General features: G+C 40.8%; 1 protein-coding gene across 5 annotated transcripts in view; it reads left to right on the top strand.

Annotated features, from left to right (window-relative positions):
* The window catches only part of col4a6 (collagen, type IV, alpha 6), a 155035-nt gene that overhangs the window by 23136 nt on the left and 113071 nt on the right, over positions 1-18828 (top strand). The window lies entirely within an intron of this gene.

Raw genomic sequence — 18828 nt, 5'->3', positions numbered from 1 at the left:
GCAAACCGTAAAAATGGACAAATCTTTGCACAGGAAAGAGTTTGGTTTTCTTTGAAGCACATAAGCTGTGGTACAAGGCATTAAAAAGTAGAGGTGGGAATCACCATATATCCCACGATACGAAATTATCACGATACTTAACGCACGATACGATATTATTGCCATTTTTAAAAATATTTTGCGATATTCAGATTCTGTACATAAAGGTAAACTTTATCAATATTCATTTTATCTAATATCAAAGTCTCACACTCAGTCTCTCTCATTTCAGTCAGTTTTATTGTTGACAAACTGAACGGTTTGTATTACAGTCTAGTCCAACTTAACTGAATGCAACCATCTGGTACAATTATAGCTATTCTGAACTATGCAATTTATGAAAACTATGCAGCCCCTTCAGCAACTGAAGAATTTGACAGTAAATTAAAACAAAATATAATTTTACATTAAATAAAAAAGTTTTAAACTTAATTAAAATAAAACATGTCTTAAATTTAAAAAAGTAAACTGTCATGTTTATTGCTGCCAAAAAACAAGTTAAACACATTTGGACAGTGAAGGAATGTCAGGATTCTTGTTCAGAAAAAGGAGCTGATCAACATGCTCTGAAGTCAGAGTTCCAGTCCACAAAAACTTTTTTTGTAACAAAATATCGATTTGTGCTGTCTCTGTATCGATACATTATTAGCAAACAAAATATCACGATACTACACAGTATCGATTTTTTCCCCCACCCCTATTAAAAAGGTGGTTAAGAGAGTTGTCATGTTATGTTTTTGGTTTTGATGCTGAACTGTCTGTCCCTTATATGGAACCTCTTACTGGTACATGTTAATCCATGTTAGATATTAATCCAAAACTGGGTTTATGTTTGTTTATAGATAGGGAAAATGCCCCCTCTAGTGTTGATTCTTTCTTTGATGAATAACATGTTAAACACGCAAAGCAATTTGATACACGGTAGTTTGAATTCAGCGGTGTTGGAAGCATTAACTTTGACCAGAGTTTATCCTTCGGCGGAGCAGATTGGTATGCGAGATGCACAGAGCCGTAGTTGTACATTTACCTGCCCGGACTATTCCTCCCTTTATTGAGCTGATGTCAAACGGACACCGAGAATTCCATTCCCTCCACTCGTCTCAGCCACTCCACAGATAAGGTCAGAGGTCAAGCAGAAGAAGAGAGGGGAGTGGAGGGGTGTTGGTGGTTTGCAATGAGTGTCCTTTATTATCCCTGACTGTTGTGTTAGTTGGCAGGTTCCTCTGTATGTCGCTGGGTAAGGGCGAGGGAGGCAAAAAGAAAATAAAAAACTGCAGAGAGATAGAAAGGGGGAGAAGGAGGGAAGGATGTTTTTCTTTTTGGGAATTCCTCAGGGATTGCTTAATTGGCCGTTAAGCCAAACAGGTTGATGCCTTAGTGACTGCATCATGATCATGATTTCGGTCTGATCAGCACAGACTGTATTCCAGAAACACATTTATGTCGGCTCAGGCTTCACAATATCGCAAAGTCTTGTCTTTTTGTGACTTACAGACATATCAGACTGTGTGCTGCCTTCCAAATCATTCATATTTGTGACCCTTTTTTTTAATGGCGAGCACAAAACACTTCCATTGTAAAGATTTTTTTTATAGGAAAACGTTCTGTTTTTCTGGATCTGTTTCTTTTATCTTTGACCAAATAAACACTTTCTTGGTGATGCTATGAGGTAATCTTTAAATTATGTCTCTATTAGTGACCAGAGAGACTGCAATGTAGGGCATGTGTGATTGCTAAGTTACTAACCAGCAGGTTTCCAATGCCCCTTATAATAATGGATTGGATTTATATAGCGCTTTTCAAGGCACCCAAAGCGCTTTACAATGCCACTATTCATTCACTCTCACATTCATACACTGGTGGAAGCAAGCTACAGTTGTAGCCACAGCTGCCCTGGGGCAGACTGACAGAAGCGAGGCTGCCATATCGCGCCATCGGCCCCTCTGGCCAACACCAGTAGACTTCCTAGTTGGATCCATGCCTTGCTTGTCACATCTCACGTCTCCAAACAGCAAGATGGCAACAGTGAAAGTGCTTCATTCGAAGCCTCACAGCAGGAATTAGCTAACCAGTAGGTGTACAGCCTATGCACTCTGTGACTGTACGCAGGTGAGTGGGGGGTTTTCACAGATGAGTCATCAGTTTTCGTCCATTATGGCAAAAGATTTGCACAACACGGCTACAGACTGGGTTTTCATGCCCAAACTGTAGCTAGGTTTCTCAATTGGGCCATAATTGCTTTGATATCATGTAGTCTGTAACCAAACCTGTAAAAAAGTTTTTGTCTTCATTTTCTATACTCAGCAGGATCAAACAGCTTCTCATACATCCACCTTGATCATCAGCCTATACTTTTTTATTTAAGTATGGCTAACTTTCTTACATCATTTCTTATATCAATGATTATATCATTTTAGCGTGGTTTGATCCAAAATTACGCTTTCTATTGCCTTTGTTGTTTTTGACTCTCCCTCAATCCCCTTGTATTCATTAGAAGAGTGGTGTCTTACTTGTGTAAAAATGAAGTAGAGAGGCTGACAGCAGGCAGCTTGTTCAGGCAGGACTTCTGTATTGTGCGAACCTGTGATGCCAGCCAGGTGTGTAAAGCTCAGCTAAGTCCCTGCACTGCTTTTAAAGAATGGCTTTCATTTCACAAAGCAAACAGTGTCCATCATTCACCCATCTTTTTTAATGTTCGCTGCAGTGTCACTTGTTTCAAGAACGTTCTTAAAGAAAGTGATGATTTCTTGTTTTTGAAGCACATCACTCCACCCAGCTCCTGGTGCTGAATCTATGTAATAATGTACTTTTCAGGAGATTGTTTAAACAAGTGGGTTTGCAGGAAGTTGGATACAGTTGTATACACAGTGGTCTTCCAATTAAATTATAGATAAAGAGCATTTCCAAACACCTGAGGTACTATAGCCACGGTTGGGTGCCCTTCAATGCAGGGAGGTGATCCAATATTTATAGTATGTGCAATGTGTGCATATACACATGCACAAAAAAATGAAAAAGATATAAAGGAAAAAGAAAGGTTTCGAGGAGTTTAGGAGTACTAAGATTTTACAGTATTAGAGCAGCACTCACTGTTTATATCTTAAACATACTGTATTTTGCATTAGTGACTAATCGCATTAAAAAATTTTATTCACACTTACAATGGAAAGAAGCTGGCTACTGTTGGCACACATAAACTCCCATGTTAAAATCCCTAATTTAAAAACAACTATACAAAGTGTGAACGTTTTTATAACTCACCTATTTCAGTTGTGCTTAAGTTTGCTTTCCTAAGGGGGCTGTTGCTGACTAGCATATGTTGCCGCAAGTAGCTGGTACCTGTAAGCTAGATTTCCTGCCAGCCTTACAGCTCTGTGCTGCGTTTTTTAATGAATGAAAATCTAGTATTTTATTTGTATTTTTAACACTAAAGCAGGTATCTTTGTCTTTAGAATGCATCCACATAGTTTGAATACGCAGCTTGCTAACCAAACTTGCTACTGTTAGCAAAAAACGTAGCATCCCGCTGTCTAAACATGGTCACTTCTGTCTTCAAAAATGAGGCTCTATAACTAAAACTGTGGCTGTAAAGCCCAATGTGTGATGTAACTTTTTCTGTTTCACCAGGAAACAGAAAGTATTTTTAGCAGAAGCTCCACACCATGTGTTTGTACCTGTTACACTGACATGTGCGTCTTTTGGCTCTTCTGTTCCCTCTTGTTTTCTAGTTGTACTCTTTACTCATGACTGCCATATGTTTACCATCCTCATACCGTACATTCTGCCCCTGATATTTCCATTACAACTATCTGTTTACATACAAACCATTAAGCTGGCGCTGTAAGTCTGTAAAGATACACACTGTCACTTCCTGCCTTTCAGAAACTGCTTTAAACTTTTAGCATTTCACTAAACTCTGCTGCAGTGTGAGAATGCACATGTTTATTAAAGACCACCAAAAGTATTGCAGCTCACACGCACTTCATTCTTGGTTTAGCATGTCTGCGCGAGCAGAAGCTGAGTGCTCAGGTAGCTCAGTGTCCTTAAGGAATGTGTAGTGTGTTCTAGGAGTTCGTCTGCTATGCTTTGTTTGACTCTGGCCTCTGATTTTCCTTTGAGAGAAGACAAATTAACGCACTTTGAAGCAGAACTGAATCAGTGTTGCTTAAGGGAGGGTTGTGCAAAATGCTGCAGCTAGGTTGTTGACAAAATCCTCCAAGTATTCACATGTGACACCATTGCTTTTTCAGCTACACTGGCTTCCTGTTGAATTTAAGGTGCACTTTAAGATCCTGGTCTTGACATTTAGAGCCCTGCATGGACTGGCACCAGCCTACATATTTGATCTGCTACAGCCCTATGTCCCTAGCAGGTCCCTGAGGTCGTCTGATCAGGGCTTACTTGCTATAAAACAGACTAAGATTAGAACTAAGGGTGACAGAGCTTTTGCCACTGTGGCCCCGAGACTGTGGAGCTCTCTCCCTCATACATTAAGAACTGTGGACTCTGTAGTTGTCTTTAAAAAAACAACTCAAAACTCACCTTTTTAAAACTGTTTTTGGTTAAATTTCTGCCTGTTTTATATTGTCTGTTTTACCCTTTTATTATTTGTTATCTTATGTGCAGCACTTTGTGATTCTGTCTAGAAAGGTGCTAAATAAAATTTTATTTTTTAAATTTATTTATTTTTTGATGATGCTTTTTAAATATCTCTTGTTTTGTCTTAGAGACAAAGGCAGGCAATCTCTAAATCCCTGTCATTTTTGACTTGCCTTAGTTTTAAAGCACTCTAACTTAAGTTCTCTTTGTGAGCTCTCAATCATCCTTATGTTATGTTGATTTTCACTGGAAGTGTTGACTTGAGAGCAATGGTAGTAAACTATCAGTTGTTTTTTTATATATATAGTTTTTTCAATCTCTGTTTCAGTTCATTGTTAGATCTGGATGACAGCCATATCAGCATATTTACAACAGTTTCTTCTGTGGATGTTATATTTGATTGTGTAAGATAAAATCTTCACTTCGTCAGACATCTCTTAAAGATAGTGGCTCATCTTCTGTGGTTGAGTGACTCATCATTATACTCCGCGTCACTTTCTTCTCCATACTGATACTGATGTTTTCCCTGACTTTCATCATCAAGCGCAATCACATTTTTCTTAAACTATTTGAAATGTTTTTAGCATATTTAGGTGGTTTTATCATACAGTTCTTTACATGGGACATCGCAGTTATGAAAAGCAAGATGTACAGTCATGTTGAAATAGCAGGTTTTCACATCCATACCTGGGAATATTACAGACTGGAAAATGTCCAACACTTGCGCTTTTATACAGGTGTTCACACTCAGTGCTGATCAGTGCAGTCGATTTGCAGCACCTGCCTGTGACTTACCCTCTTAATTCTTATGAAGCCAGTAAGGATATATGTAGTTTTTCAGAAGATTGGACAGAGTCCTATGGATGGTATGTCAGTCTTTAGACATAATACAGTGGACTGGTTAAAGTGTAACCTTCCTATAACCCAACAGCATGACCACAACCATGATGTTGTTTGAGTAATCATTAACAGATTGTGTAAAGTTTAAAAAATGTTGGAAGCTCCGTGAATGAATGGAAGTTATATATTGTTGTGTTATCCTGTGGGTTGAACAGTTGATACCATCATCTAAAATTAACCTTTTGATATCACAGCCATGAGGATGTGGATTTAGAAAATCCACCAACTAAGCATATTTTACCACAATAACCTATTAACTTGTTTTTGTCAAACATACAGTTTGGTTGGTATATTTCACTGAGAAGTCAAAGGGTTGCTATTATGGTGATTTCTAGAATTACATTCTTGTTGTTAGACTTTACTATGATACTTGTAAACTGGCCATTGATGGTCTTTGACTGTAGGTGCAGGCGACTGTAAAAACAGCATATTTAGAGGGGTGAAATTCGTTAAATGTTTTGTTGACAGAAAAAAGGCATGGCTATGGTCTAGAAAAATTAGCTTAAGGCATAGAGAAACGGGTATGTGTGTGTGTGTGTGTGTGTGTGTGTGTGTGTGTGTGTGTGTGTGTGTGTGTGTGTGTGTGTGTGTGTGTGTGTGTGTGTGTGTGTGTGTTTGAAAAGCTGAAGAATACAACCAGTGTGTTTGCAGATCAATTCGCAACTTGTCCCTTGGTTCAAAAGCACTGGGATAGATGGAGGGGGCAATGTAGTGAAAGCAGGGGTGACAAGGAATCAAGGGAGAAAAAAGGGAGCACGTCCATACTTGAAACTTGAGTAATTACTACGTATTGCTAAGTAATATACTAAGATACTAAACCGGAAAATAACCATTGATGCATGAGTTTGTCCATTGTAGACAAAAGTAAGCCCACAGAATAAAGAGTTTAGCATAAATGGGTGAATGTGGTTTTAATTGTTCTTTGTGTACTCAAAATTCTGTAAATAGAGATATCTAATAAAGACATAGCTAGGCAGATATATAGAGGAGCTGCTGAGTCCAAAGTTGATGAGATTCTCCCTGAGATGCTAAAAGCTCTGCAGTGTTGGGCTGTCTCAGTTGACATTCCAACATGTCCATTGAAGGACAGTGCCTGTGAACTGGCAGACCTGGGTAGTAGTTTTCATTTTTACAAAGAGGGACATGGTAATTCTGTGCATGGTAAATGTTCAGGTATGGATGGATTTGTTTGACTGGTACATCTTTAAGGGGCATCCACTTCCACACAGGAAGTGATTTGTCACAAAGTGGTGACAAGAAACCGTAGAAAATCAATGACAACTGGCAATGCGAAGTTGATGGGTCCAGAGTCCAGGTCTGATTACTAATAAGAGTGAAGAGTGTCGTTGACTGACATGTGACTGGGTGGCAAATACATTAATAGAGTTACCTAGGCAACTGGACCAACTGAATGTCCAATAGGGACTTACTATTAGTGACAAAGTGATGCTTGAGGTGCAAGTCACTTCCTGTGTTTACACACCTGAAGTGTTAAAAAACATTTGCAATGCCAGACTTAATTACCAGATCCAGATACAGAGACCTGCTTTTACATTTGCAGCAGTCCATTAATGAAGTCATCAGAATAAACGTTCTTGTTCATGCCAATGTCACACCTGTGAGGGGTTTTTATGCTTTCTAGTAACATATTTTTGCTCTGTTTAATGGAAAGAAAATTGCTTTTTCTTCATGCTGCAGCAGCCCCCTCATGTCATGGATTATTTGGTGGTCTATATCTAACTCAGTGAGACAAATGAGAAATATCTCTGTGGATTAAATGGATCACAACACAGGGGTACTCCGTAGCCGATCTGTTAGTTGTGTGTTTGAGTGTGTGTGCTGTGTATCATCTGTCTGATTTGCTCCTGTTTTAATACCTTTTGGCCCAGGAATTAGGCCTGTAGTGCATACCTGTCTGATGGCTTCTTGGCACAGCGTGTGCTTGTGTGAGGGCATCCACAGCGCTGAAAAAAAGGAGTGTCTGTATTGTGTGTTTGGGGACAGATCTGAACAAAAAGGGCTCTGTTTGTTGAATTATGAGGAAGTTTGCAACAACTGGTGAAATCAGAGCTTATGTGACAAAAACAATAAATATTCACAGTGTCAAAGTTTAAGCTACCGAAGAATAGCGACACTTTTTTTGCCAGCTTTAAGCAAATCTTAAACTGTCATTTTCAGTTCGGTCATTCTTCCGCGCAGTCACCCAGGGAACTTGTGGTCTCCGTTTCACTTTCAGTAAATCTGACCTCTCTGCGAGGTTATGTTAGCCAAACGTCACCCTACCTTTATGTACGCGGTTGTTATGAGTGCCCAGCTCAAGGTGAAAAAGCAGAGCTGAAGTTTGATAGAGAGATTCCCAGCAGCTGCCTGACGTGCACACTCACACGCTGCAATGCATGCATTCATTCAGTGAAGGACACCTACTGCCTTCTCCGCCAGTGTCTCCGTGTCACTCGGCCTCTTCCTTGACAAGCTGCTGTGACATTGCTGTGGCTTTTCATGTCCCGCCTTCGCACTCTGCGGCCAGCTTCCACAGCACATAGCTCAGTGACTGTGCCACAGAGTAAGATGAACAAGAATCCACTGAGTTCGCTGAAACAAAATCGGGGAAGAAGCATCAAGAATGCTAAAAAGTTGACAAACAAAAACCTATGGCACAGATATTTTATATGATTACGAGAATATCCTCCCAAACAGTGTAACAAAATGCAGTAAACATAATTTTTGGCCAGTTATCTTTTCTTTGTGAATGCAAATGAGTGTGTCACATGCTGTAAATGCAGTGATTGTTGTGGACAAAAACAATATATATGTATTGATCAATACTTAGACTTTTAGTGATTAATCACATCTGCCTGTGATTATCAGTGTTAAGGGGCGTCCACACTTTGAAGCTGAGGATGATGGTGGACATTCCAGGTTGTCTAGGTAACTCAGTGATTTATTTGTCACCCTGTCATATGTCAAACAGCAGTATCCTTTGTCCTGGGGTCTACATGTCGTTCTCCTCCTGTTAGGACATGCCTGGAACACCTCATCCAGGAGGCATCTTAGTCCACCTCAGCTGGCTGCTCTAGAGGTGCAAGATGCGACCAATCAGAAAAAAAGTTGAATGGCACTAATGGTATTCAGTCAGAGGATGAACTGCGCAGAAGCTCATTTTGAGATAAATACAGATTATTTTGAGCTGTAAACCATGTAAACCTGTAGAAGTGGGCATAATAATGAAGTCAAATACATCTATCATCATCTCTGCAACCTGTTCTAGTTGGGAAGCTTTTATTTCCTAGGATATGTTGGTTTTACAAGATTTGTGTGTGTCAATGTATATAGAAATAAGTGCTGACTGAGCTCATCACACTCTTGCGTTACTTACCTACGCTTATTTTGAAACAGCACATGTACATTAAATTAAATCTAAGCACGCTGCTCAGAGTACATGTCAGAGACGTATAAACACAGGTGTTTATGGTTCATGTCAGCTGATGTTGGTGGTCCAGTCTTCCTCACAGACATATTTGCTTTATGTTGATATGGAGGCTCTACGTGAAAAAGACTGCTGTGGTCACACAGAGTTGTTTAAAGATTATACAAACCCGCGAGAGAGGCAAATGGATGGAGAGGCAAAGATGGAATGAGTTGTAATATGGTGATAGTTTACCTGAGATTTGCAGTGTTGTGAAGTTTTGTGTCTGTGGAATGCCTTTATGTATGTGCTGATGGATGGCTTGTAAACAGAAGTGTACAAACATAGCTGCACTGAAGCCATCTGGAGGACTGAGGGAGGCCATTTTTCTTCAACCAGGTGTTTTGCAGCAGCGTTTATTTTCATGCTCGAGGATGTCAGTTTCTGAACACAAATAGTTAAATTTCTTAAGTTTGTGTCATTCTCTCCTTTGATTTGTGCAACTGCCTTTTTCTGAACTTACACATTTGTGGTCATGTAGTTGATGCTTTTCTTCTCTTTCAATTACAACTTACTTGTTTCTTCCGAATCCTCTCAGTCGTGCACCTCTCTTCAGTCTCCGTTTTTCACAGTAGCACAGAGGAGTGTGGGTTTCCATCCTTGTCCTCACCTGGGGCTGCAAATTGACAGCTGTACTGACTTGCGATTGGAGGAATGTGCAGAGGACAAAAGTAAAGAGGACGATGATGGGGAGGTAGGGAAGGGGGCTGTGTAGAAAGTAGAGCAATGTGCATTTGGGATGTGCTCCCTCTTTTCTCCCACAATTCCTTGTCATACCTCCTTTCACTTCCACCCCCACCCACCCCACTCCTCTCTATGCATCCCAATCATTTTGAACCACAAGACAAGTTGTGGATTGATATGCCCTGTACACTGCAAACACACTGGTTGCATTCCTTAGCTTTCAAACACACATGCCTGTTCATCCATGCCCTAACCTAGTGATTGTCCTGAAGTTTAGCCATGCTTTTTTCCTGACAACAAAAGATGTTAGATGAATTTCACCCCTTCCTTTCAGAGATAAACACGCTGTTTTTACAGTTCTCTGTGATGCTAGTCAAAGGCTTCCACCCGAGACAGGAATTTCTGGGAAGAATGAACAAGGAGAAGAGGGGTGGAAGGTACAGACAAAAAATTGAATGAGGTAGTTCAAGCAAACAACGAGGTAACAGAGGTTAAAACTGATCATCTGTAAGAGAGGTGATGGAGTGATAAGAGAAGCTAAAACACCTTGTTTCAGACAGAGCTTGAGAGCTTGCATGAAGGGCCAGTAGAAGATAAAGACCGAAACATCTGGCTTGTTGATGTAAAGCAATTCTAGTAAAGCCTAAGAATGAAAATGTGAATCTAGAAATGATCGTAATGGCTGCCCCTTATCTTATCAGTAAAATGTACCAAAACAAATAGGATATCTGACCGGCGATCCTTACCTTACATAATAAAGCACCTTGAGGCAGCTGTTGTGATTTGGCTCTATGTAAATAAAACTGAGTTGACTTGAACTAAATTGAAGCCAACCAACCAAAGCTCCAGTGTGAGCTGAAGGCCACCACCTCACAAAGTCAGTGGAACCACATCATCTGCAAATAGCAGAGATGAGATCCGGAGTTTACTTGGTTTCCTCCTAGAAAGTCTCTAGAAATTCCAATTTTGTCCATCTTTTTCTACATATCCAAATCACACTGATTGTGGTGAGTGGTGGGATGCACCCTGGACAGGTTGCCAGCCTCTTGCAAATAAAATTGAGTTCTGAAAACATTAAGCATCAGCATCAAGCTTGTCTGGTGTGAGGGTTTGTAGAGTTCCTGTCTTTAAAATCAATAAAAATGAATCGCCCTTTTTAAGCTTGAAGTTAAAGAAAATTAAATCCCAATGTGATGTATTCAGAAGTAACATCTGTTTAACATCTGTACATATTTCTGCCCATAGTTCATTAGACCTTTGTCGGACAAACACAGTCGTAGGACATATTTTGCTCATCTTGTCATGCAGGAGCAGAGGCAGAAGGAGCCTCATGACTCTGGTAAGCCATGCTGTAGTTTAAGAAACAGACAGCTCTATTAAATAGGGATTTTTAAAAGCACACTATATTTAATGTATTAGTGTGTATCATTGTGTAAGCTTTGCAAACAATTTGCAATTGCTTGCATTTCTGTCTCTGATTGTTGCACCACACTGCCTCCCGTGAACAGAGGCACCTGAATATTTTTGGCACCCCCACCCCGTCTGTGCTGCGCCCCTGACTCTGGGTCACTCAGACAGATAGGTTGATAATCTGACACTCCTCTCTCTCTGGAGCCGACCGTCATTCCGTCCTGGTTATTTTGAACTGAGAGCAGCAATTACACAAAGGGTGGTCTTGGTAACCATTAAAATAGTACTTCCTTAAGTTCGTGTGTTTATTGGATCTAAATAATCTACATGCCTGATCCTTTCAGCGCCTGTCACTTGTTGTCTCCTGATGGATGCTATTTCAGTGCATCACCTGGACCCTGTTCTGTGAATATGGTGTCAATAATCCAAACTAATGTACTGTTTTTGTTTGCTTTGGGTTGATTTTTTTGCGTCACATGTTTTAGCTCATTTTTCAATTCTATTTGGGGTTTTGAGATGACCTGGAAGCAGAAACTGGGCTTGTGCTGAACAAGTATATGCTTGTGACAGATTGTAATACGGCTGCACAGTACTTAGTTTAAGCCTGATAATTCACCTTAAACCTTCTTCGATCAAGAGAATACTAAAAAGACACCATGACAGATGAGTGTCTTCATCGAATCAGAGATCTTTGACTGAAGCTTTGAAGCTTGAAGGTTTTTTTTATCCAGACACTACAGATTTAATCTCAGTCTGGCTGTGTGTGACACTGAAATAACTTCTATTTAAATATGAAAAAAGACTGGAATATGCTCAATAAAATGGCAATAGCACCAAACTCAATGAGGTAGGTGGATAATGATGTGGGTACTCATTTCCAATCTTGTCCATTCTGGATAACACTGACAAAAAGCTTTGCATCTTTAACTCTGCCACCTCCATCTCAGCCTCCTGTCTGTGTCAATGCCACTGCTATGACGTAAATCACAGCAACTATCACTAACATCTTGCAAGCCTTCCTTTTCACTGTTTCCCCTAAACTGATAAATATTGACATGATAGCATGAAATTCTAGTTTTGTGTAGCGTTAGTGAGGGCCAGCCAATCAGAATGAAGTTTTCTTGTTAATCTGGAAGACTTCTCTCTGTGATGAGGTTTCAAGTCCTTTTTAATGTTTGAAAGAATCCAAATGAAGTAAGACAGATAAAAAAAGGGCAGCTAAATAATGTGAGCTCCTGCGGGATCCATAGAAATATGAAGTTGCTGAAAGGGCAGTTACATTAAACGGGACACACATCCACACACCCTATATATGCACATTAAGATAAGATAAGATAAGATAAGATAAGATAACCTTTATTAGTCCCACACGTGGGAAATTTGTTTTGTCACAGCAGGAAGTGGACAGTGCAAAAGTTATGAGGCAAAAATTAGAATACAATAAGAATAAATACAGTACACAACTGTACAGAATAGAATAAAATAAAATACTATATACAGTAGAATAAAATAAAATAAATATACAATAAGATAAAAATAGAATACAAATACAAATACTATATACAACTGAGTAAAAATACAACGATGACAGAAGGATTATTGCACTTAGTATTATTGCATATGTATGGATGTGTGTGCTTGATCAGTTAAAGTCTTTATTATGGAGTCTGACAGCAGTGGGGAGGAAAGACCTGCGAAATCTCTCCGTCCCACACCGTGGGTGCCGCAGTCTCCCACTGAAGGAGCTGCTCAGTGCTGTCACAGTCTGCTGCATGGGGTGGGAGATGTTGTCCAACAGGGATGACAGCTTAGCCGCCGTTCTCCTGTCACTCACCACCTCCACTGGGTCCAGAGGGCATCCTAGAACAGAGCTGGCCCTTCGGATCACCCTGTTCAGTCTCTTCCTGTCCCCAGCAGAGATGCTGCCGCCCCAGCAGACCACGCCATAAAAGATAGCAGAAGCCACAACAGAGTCATAGAATTTCTTCAGGAGTGGGCCCTCCACTCCAAACGACCTGAGTCTCCGCAGCAGGTACAGCCTGCTCTGCCCTTTCCTGTAGAGGGCATCTGAGTTATGAGTCCAGTCCAGTCTATTGTTCAGATGAACACCAAGGTACCTGTAGCTGTCCACAGCCTCAATGTCCATACCTTGGATGTTCAGTGGTTGCAGTGGAGAATGCTTGTGCCTGCGGAAGTCTACCACCAGTTCCTTGGTTTTACTGGCGTTGATCTGGAGGTAGTTCAGCTGGCACCAGTCCACAAAGTCTTGGGTCAGACCTCTGTACTCCTTGTCGTCCCCATCAGTGATGAGGCCGACTATTGCAGAGTCATCAGAGAACTTCTGCAGGAAGCACTGGGTGGAATTGTGGGAGAAGTCTGCAGTGTAGATGGTGAAGAGGAACGGAGCCAGAACCGTTCCCTGTGGGGCCCCCGTACTGCAGACGACCCTGTCCGACACACAGCCCTGAGTCCTCACATACTGTGGTCGGTCGGTGAGGTAGTCCAGGATCCAGGTAGTGAGGTGATGGTCCACTCCAGAGTTCACCAGCTTGTCCTTTAGAACCGAGGGAAGAATGGTGTTGAAGGCACTGGAGAAATCAAAGAACATGATTCTCACAGTGCTTCCAGCGGTCTCCAGGTGAGCGAGGGAACGATGTAGGAGGTGAATGACGGCATCATCCGCTCCAATGCCAGGCTGGTAGGCAAACTGAAGTGGGTCCAGTGATGAGCTTATTAGGCGCCGAAGCTGAGCCAGGACCAACCGCTCCAGGGTCTTCATCAGGTGGGATGTCAGAGCCACCGGCCTGTAGCTGTTGAGGTCCTTGGGGCGTGAAGTCTTTGGCACTGGTACAACACAGGAGGTTTTCCAGAGCTGTGGGACTCTTCCCAACCTCAGGCTCAGGTTGAAGAGGTGCTCCATCACCCCACACCCATTAGGCCTGTAGATGGGTATTTAGACCAGGAAGCTAAGCTGATAATTGTCTGCACAGCATGCCAGTACAATGTGTCGCATACCTCTCTGTTGGTGTGCAGGAACACACACACCAGTGCTACAAAACATTTATTGCACGCGTCTCTCTGGACACCTATTGTTGTCTATCCATGGAGGGTTGCAAACGTCATACTTTGATAAAGCATAAACCCTTAGAACTCAAGAACAAAGAGATAAAAGAGTGGGATAAACAACCAAAATGTTGTTCTTTGTCGCTACTGGACACAGTGTAACAGTGACACAGTGTCCATGTTTCGCTGTGTGGCAGGCAGGATGAGGACCCAAACGCAGGGCTTGGAACACGGAAAATTATACTTAAAATAGCAGCTTCTTTTCTGGGAAAACTCAACACTGAATACAGGAAAAAACTAAACTAGAAAATTAGGGAACTAAACTGGGAAAGAGGTGATTTGCTCACAAAAAGTGTTACCGTAAAAGCAAACCTCTCTCACAGAAGGCTTGTTTCTGAAGTTTCTGAAGTTGTGTCTAATCTTAAATCACATGATTCCTCATGGTCATGGCCTTCAAAGGTGTTTTTACAGTTATGTCCTTTTGTCACCCACATGTACTGAAGGAACCTTGGATTTAAATTTGGTATATACATTCTTAGCCTGTCTTTTATCTTCCTTTTGAACTTGACATAGAACCAAAGCAGCTATGTATTATTGAGACTCATGATTTGTCTCAGCCAGCTGTAGAGGTTAGATTGGAGTCATGTATGGAAAAGCACCAAAGGGTGTGTTGCACAATAACTAAGAAAAAGTCATTTTTTTAACCTTTCATTTTTGAGTCATTGGTTTTTCTCTTTGCTCTCTCTCTTTGTGAAGAGCAGGGTGAACATGAGAAAAGTCACGTTTAATACAGAATCCAGAAATGAGAGTACTAAGGCATTCATCTCCAATGTGACATGCTTATTGAGGGTCACAAATTTAACCTCACCTAGCTAATCTCATTAGTTTAACTAATGCTCTTCTGATGCAGATTGTATATTTAAGCTGTTGTAGGCTGTTCACAGTCCCATTTCAACCCCAGTATATTGAAAGGCATAGAGGCACAGAACTGAGCCATACCACTGAACGTGATCACCACTCCAGATGGAAAATATTTTGTTTTTGACTAATTAGATTTTTTTCCTTCTGTATGTTAAATAAAATTAGAGAATTCTTTTCTTTGATAAAGCATCGGTCCAACTCTGATCTAATGCTCTTTAATTCCCTTTTAGCCTCAAGCTGCTTCTCAGAGGATTCCTTGTTAGTTGTCATAGATGATAATCTAATGTTCATTCAGAGCTGCCACTTGTCTGCCAGTGTTTGTTTGAATACCCACATCCCTCTGGGATGCAGTCTAACACTTCCAAGCCGGTATGATAGATTGCAATTGACAGGTTGAATGGTTTGCAAACTGCCTGTCAGCCAACATGCAGCTGAGTGATAGATTGCGATCAGACAGCAGGGATTGTTGAATTCCCGTCAGGAAGGTGTGCCTGTTTGACCAGTGGTGCAAGAAGAGCTGGAAGTGATGGAGGGTTTGGGAAGGTGGAGCAACTGCCTCCACTGTTTTGTCACTGTCTAGATGTCTGTTCTTCTTTCCCTAACTTTATACATGCTGTAAGCTTTTGCTTTTAAAAAAAAAAGCATAAAGTGTGCGTGTTAGTGGCAGCCACCAGTGCAGCGCCCAGGGAGCAGTGTGTAGGGACGGTCCTTGCTCAGGGGTACCTCAGGGTAGCCATTCAGTGGAGTCGAACCCCCGACCTTCCGATCATGGGGCCACCACTCTACCTACTGAGCTATCCCTGCCCAGGGATTACTTGGTGTACACCATGGTAAACTAATTTAACTAGCTTGGACTCGTCAAATACACAGCTTTGACTTTATGTGCTGCCAGGCCCATTGCCACAGGTGTATAAAATCAAGTTCCTGTCCATGCAATCAACCTTTACAAACATTTGCAAAAGAAAAGTTAAATAAATATAAATAAAGTTAAATGTGGACCTGAAATAGGATGCCACCATTACACAGAGTAAGCCTTCTGCCAAGTCAAATTTCTTCCTTCCCCATAGCAACTTAGCCATGAAGCACACAGTGGTGCATGCCAACACTCTGCTGACTTATTAAATGCAAAGTCCCAAACTTCCTCTGGCATAGCAATGTGGCAATATAAATGCCACAGCAAAGGAGGATGTTGAGGTGATGGGATACCTGCTCTTCGTTTTATGGCTTTTTGTCAGATTGGGACACCGTGGTGTTGTTTTTTGTTGTGTGTGGCCATTTCCCTCATTGTCGGGTTTCAAAAAGGGCTCATCAAGTGACACCACTAACTACCCAGTCAGTTGAAGCCTCTGATCGCCTCAGATCGCTTGGATCCCTGAGCGAGTAGGTACTAAAAAAGCATCTGGTACCAGGTATTACTGTACCACCAAATGGAAGACTTGTAAATCCAAGTTGAGGGTGCTGGTTTGTGAGCACCCTTGGCTTTGTGTGTGAGCAGGCAATTTCCTGTCCAAAACCCCCAAAATAATATTAAAAAAAAAATGAGTCGAGCCCTGCCAAGTCGACCAGAGTAGGTACTGGTGGAAAGAGCGGCTAGAGGACTTGCCTTACCCCTTAGCCAATGTGAGGAAAAAGTTCTTGTCTGTTGCGACCAAAGATCCAGTTCATTTACTTTAAACTATCTGAAGGGAAGCCTAGCCATTTTAGTTTCATCCCACACGTCCTACTCCCAAAGTAATAATGCACAACTTCATGATTAACTTTACTATTAACTAACTTTAATATTAAATTGGAAGTTGTGTGTTATGTAAAAATATTTAAACCACTTCTTATCAGGCTGGAAAGATGTTTATTTTTATTTGTAGATTGTATTGTTTTCTTTTCGGTCCCAGCTGTTTCCACTTGGCAAAGCCACAAGTCAGACTCTTGGCCAGGTAGAAACCCCAGAGATGAATGTCACGTGGCAATAATAGTATTAAAGATGGTGTTAAAGATGGACAGCAATTAAATCAGTAACGAAAAACACACATTTTTCAAATATTTCTCTAAATTAATCTTCTCTGCCACCCAAACCTTTCCCCTCTCTCTCCTTGCTTCCTTCTGCTGCATGTTCCCTTCATTCCTAGAAACCTGATTTGTGATTAAAATTCTGTACAGGATTAGCCTCCAGATACATAAAGACAGGCTTCAACAGGAATTTCTATACATTGTGTTGCCTTTAGCTACACTTTGACATGTGTAACACACAATCTCACACAAACAAATAGAAGTTTTTACTTGTCAATACCTTTCACTCGGCACTGTCACCCACAGGTTTATACAAGTCCTACAACACCACAAAGAGAGATTGCAATCACCTTGCAATCTACCTTTTCCTCACATACTCTTTTTTTCTCCACCTTTCCTTCCATTTGCTTCTATTTTGTTGTATATTAAGGTTATGATTTTGAAAACTGCCATGCTTTATTGCTAGGTTTGACTACAGATGTACTGATTTATGCTCAGGTGTACAACAGAGCGAGCACGAGCAGCAGAGTTTCATTATGTACGATTTATGATCTAGGAACATGTCAGTAACAGGTTGAGTGGGTAGCATGCTCCTGCTTGGTCACCGTGTGCATGTGTGGCTGCACGTGTGAATTCTGCAGTCATCTATGAACACCCTTGAAATGTGCCGTCTCGTGCAAGTGCAGATGCTAAATATTATAGTTTAAGGGTGCACTTTTAGTGCCAGTTTAAAAATTTCACTTGATTTAATTTAATTTCATCTGCTCAAGAAAAAGTGAAAGAGAGATTAATTCTTTAAAGGGACACATAGTCCTTGTTTCAGTTCTAATTTGCATTATGAAGCAAAATCAAAAGATTTTGTGACTCTAACCTTTATATCCAACTGCCCCTTCATTTTCTTCAGGGTCATGGGGCTGTCAGAGAGTAAGATGCATCCATGACAGCTCCCCTATGAGATGCGTGCATGTCTTTGGACTGTGGGAGGAAACTTGACTACCAGAGAAAATATTTTATCATCAGATTTGGCTCCTTGTCAGATTTAACAAACTGCGGTTCTTTTAGGAGTCAAGTGGGAGATCCGGGCAAAACAGGAAAAGACAAGAAGTAGTTGAAATCACTTTATTCAATCAGGAAACTATTTAAATGACCTATGGAAAGCACTGGTAACTAAAGTGAGAAAGCATAGACATGAACCTGGAAGAAATGGCAAATCGGCAGTACAGGAGAAGGATGTTAGACAGGGCAGAGTTTCCAGAGAAAGTGCGTCCACAGTAGCATGATGCAATCCACTTCTTACTTTGTTGTATATTAATGTGCTTTTGTTAAAGGTTTTCAGTACAGTATTTATTGCATCAAACATTTGAAGACATTTAATGTGCAAAATGAATAAAATCACTTAAATTAATAATAATAAGTGCAATAAAAAGGTTCTGAAGAACGAAGAGTGACTGGACCTTCATGTCTCATCCAAGAGGCTTCTTCTAAACTTTAAGGTTTTAGTTGTTTCTTTATTTTTTTGCCCATCCTTTTTAACCTCCCAGGACCCAGCATCCACATATGTGGACATCACATTTTGGGTTGTGTAGACCAAAATGCTAAATTTTGCTCTACAAGGGCCTGATATCCACTTATGAGGACATTATACTGCCACATTGAAATTTAAAAAGAATATCCTCATATGTGGATGTCATCTTTCTCAGAAACAAAAATCAGATAAAAAAAAAATCTCGTAATTATTTTTT

Source organism: Rhamphochromis longiceps, linkage group LG3 (assembly GCF_057381845.1).
Source record: "Rhamphochromis longiceps isolate RC_006_pf linkage group LG3, R_longiceps_female_GT1.1, whole genome shotgun sequence".
Taxonomy (NCBI): Eukaryota; Metazoa; Chordata; class Actinopteri; order Cichliformes; family Cichlidae; genus Rhamphochromis; species Rhamphochromis longiceps.
Note: the sequence above shows the minus strand (reverse complement) of the source record. Positions and strands in the feature narration are given on the sequence as shown.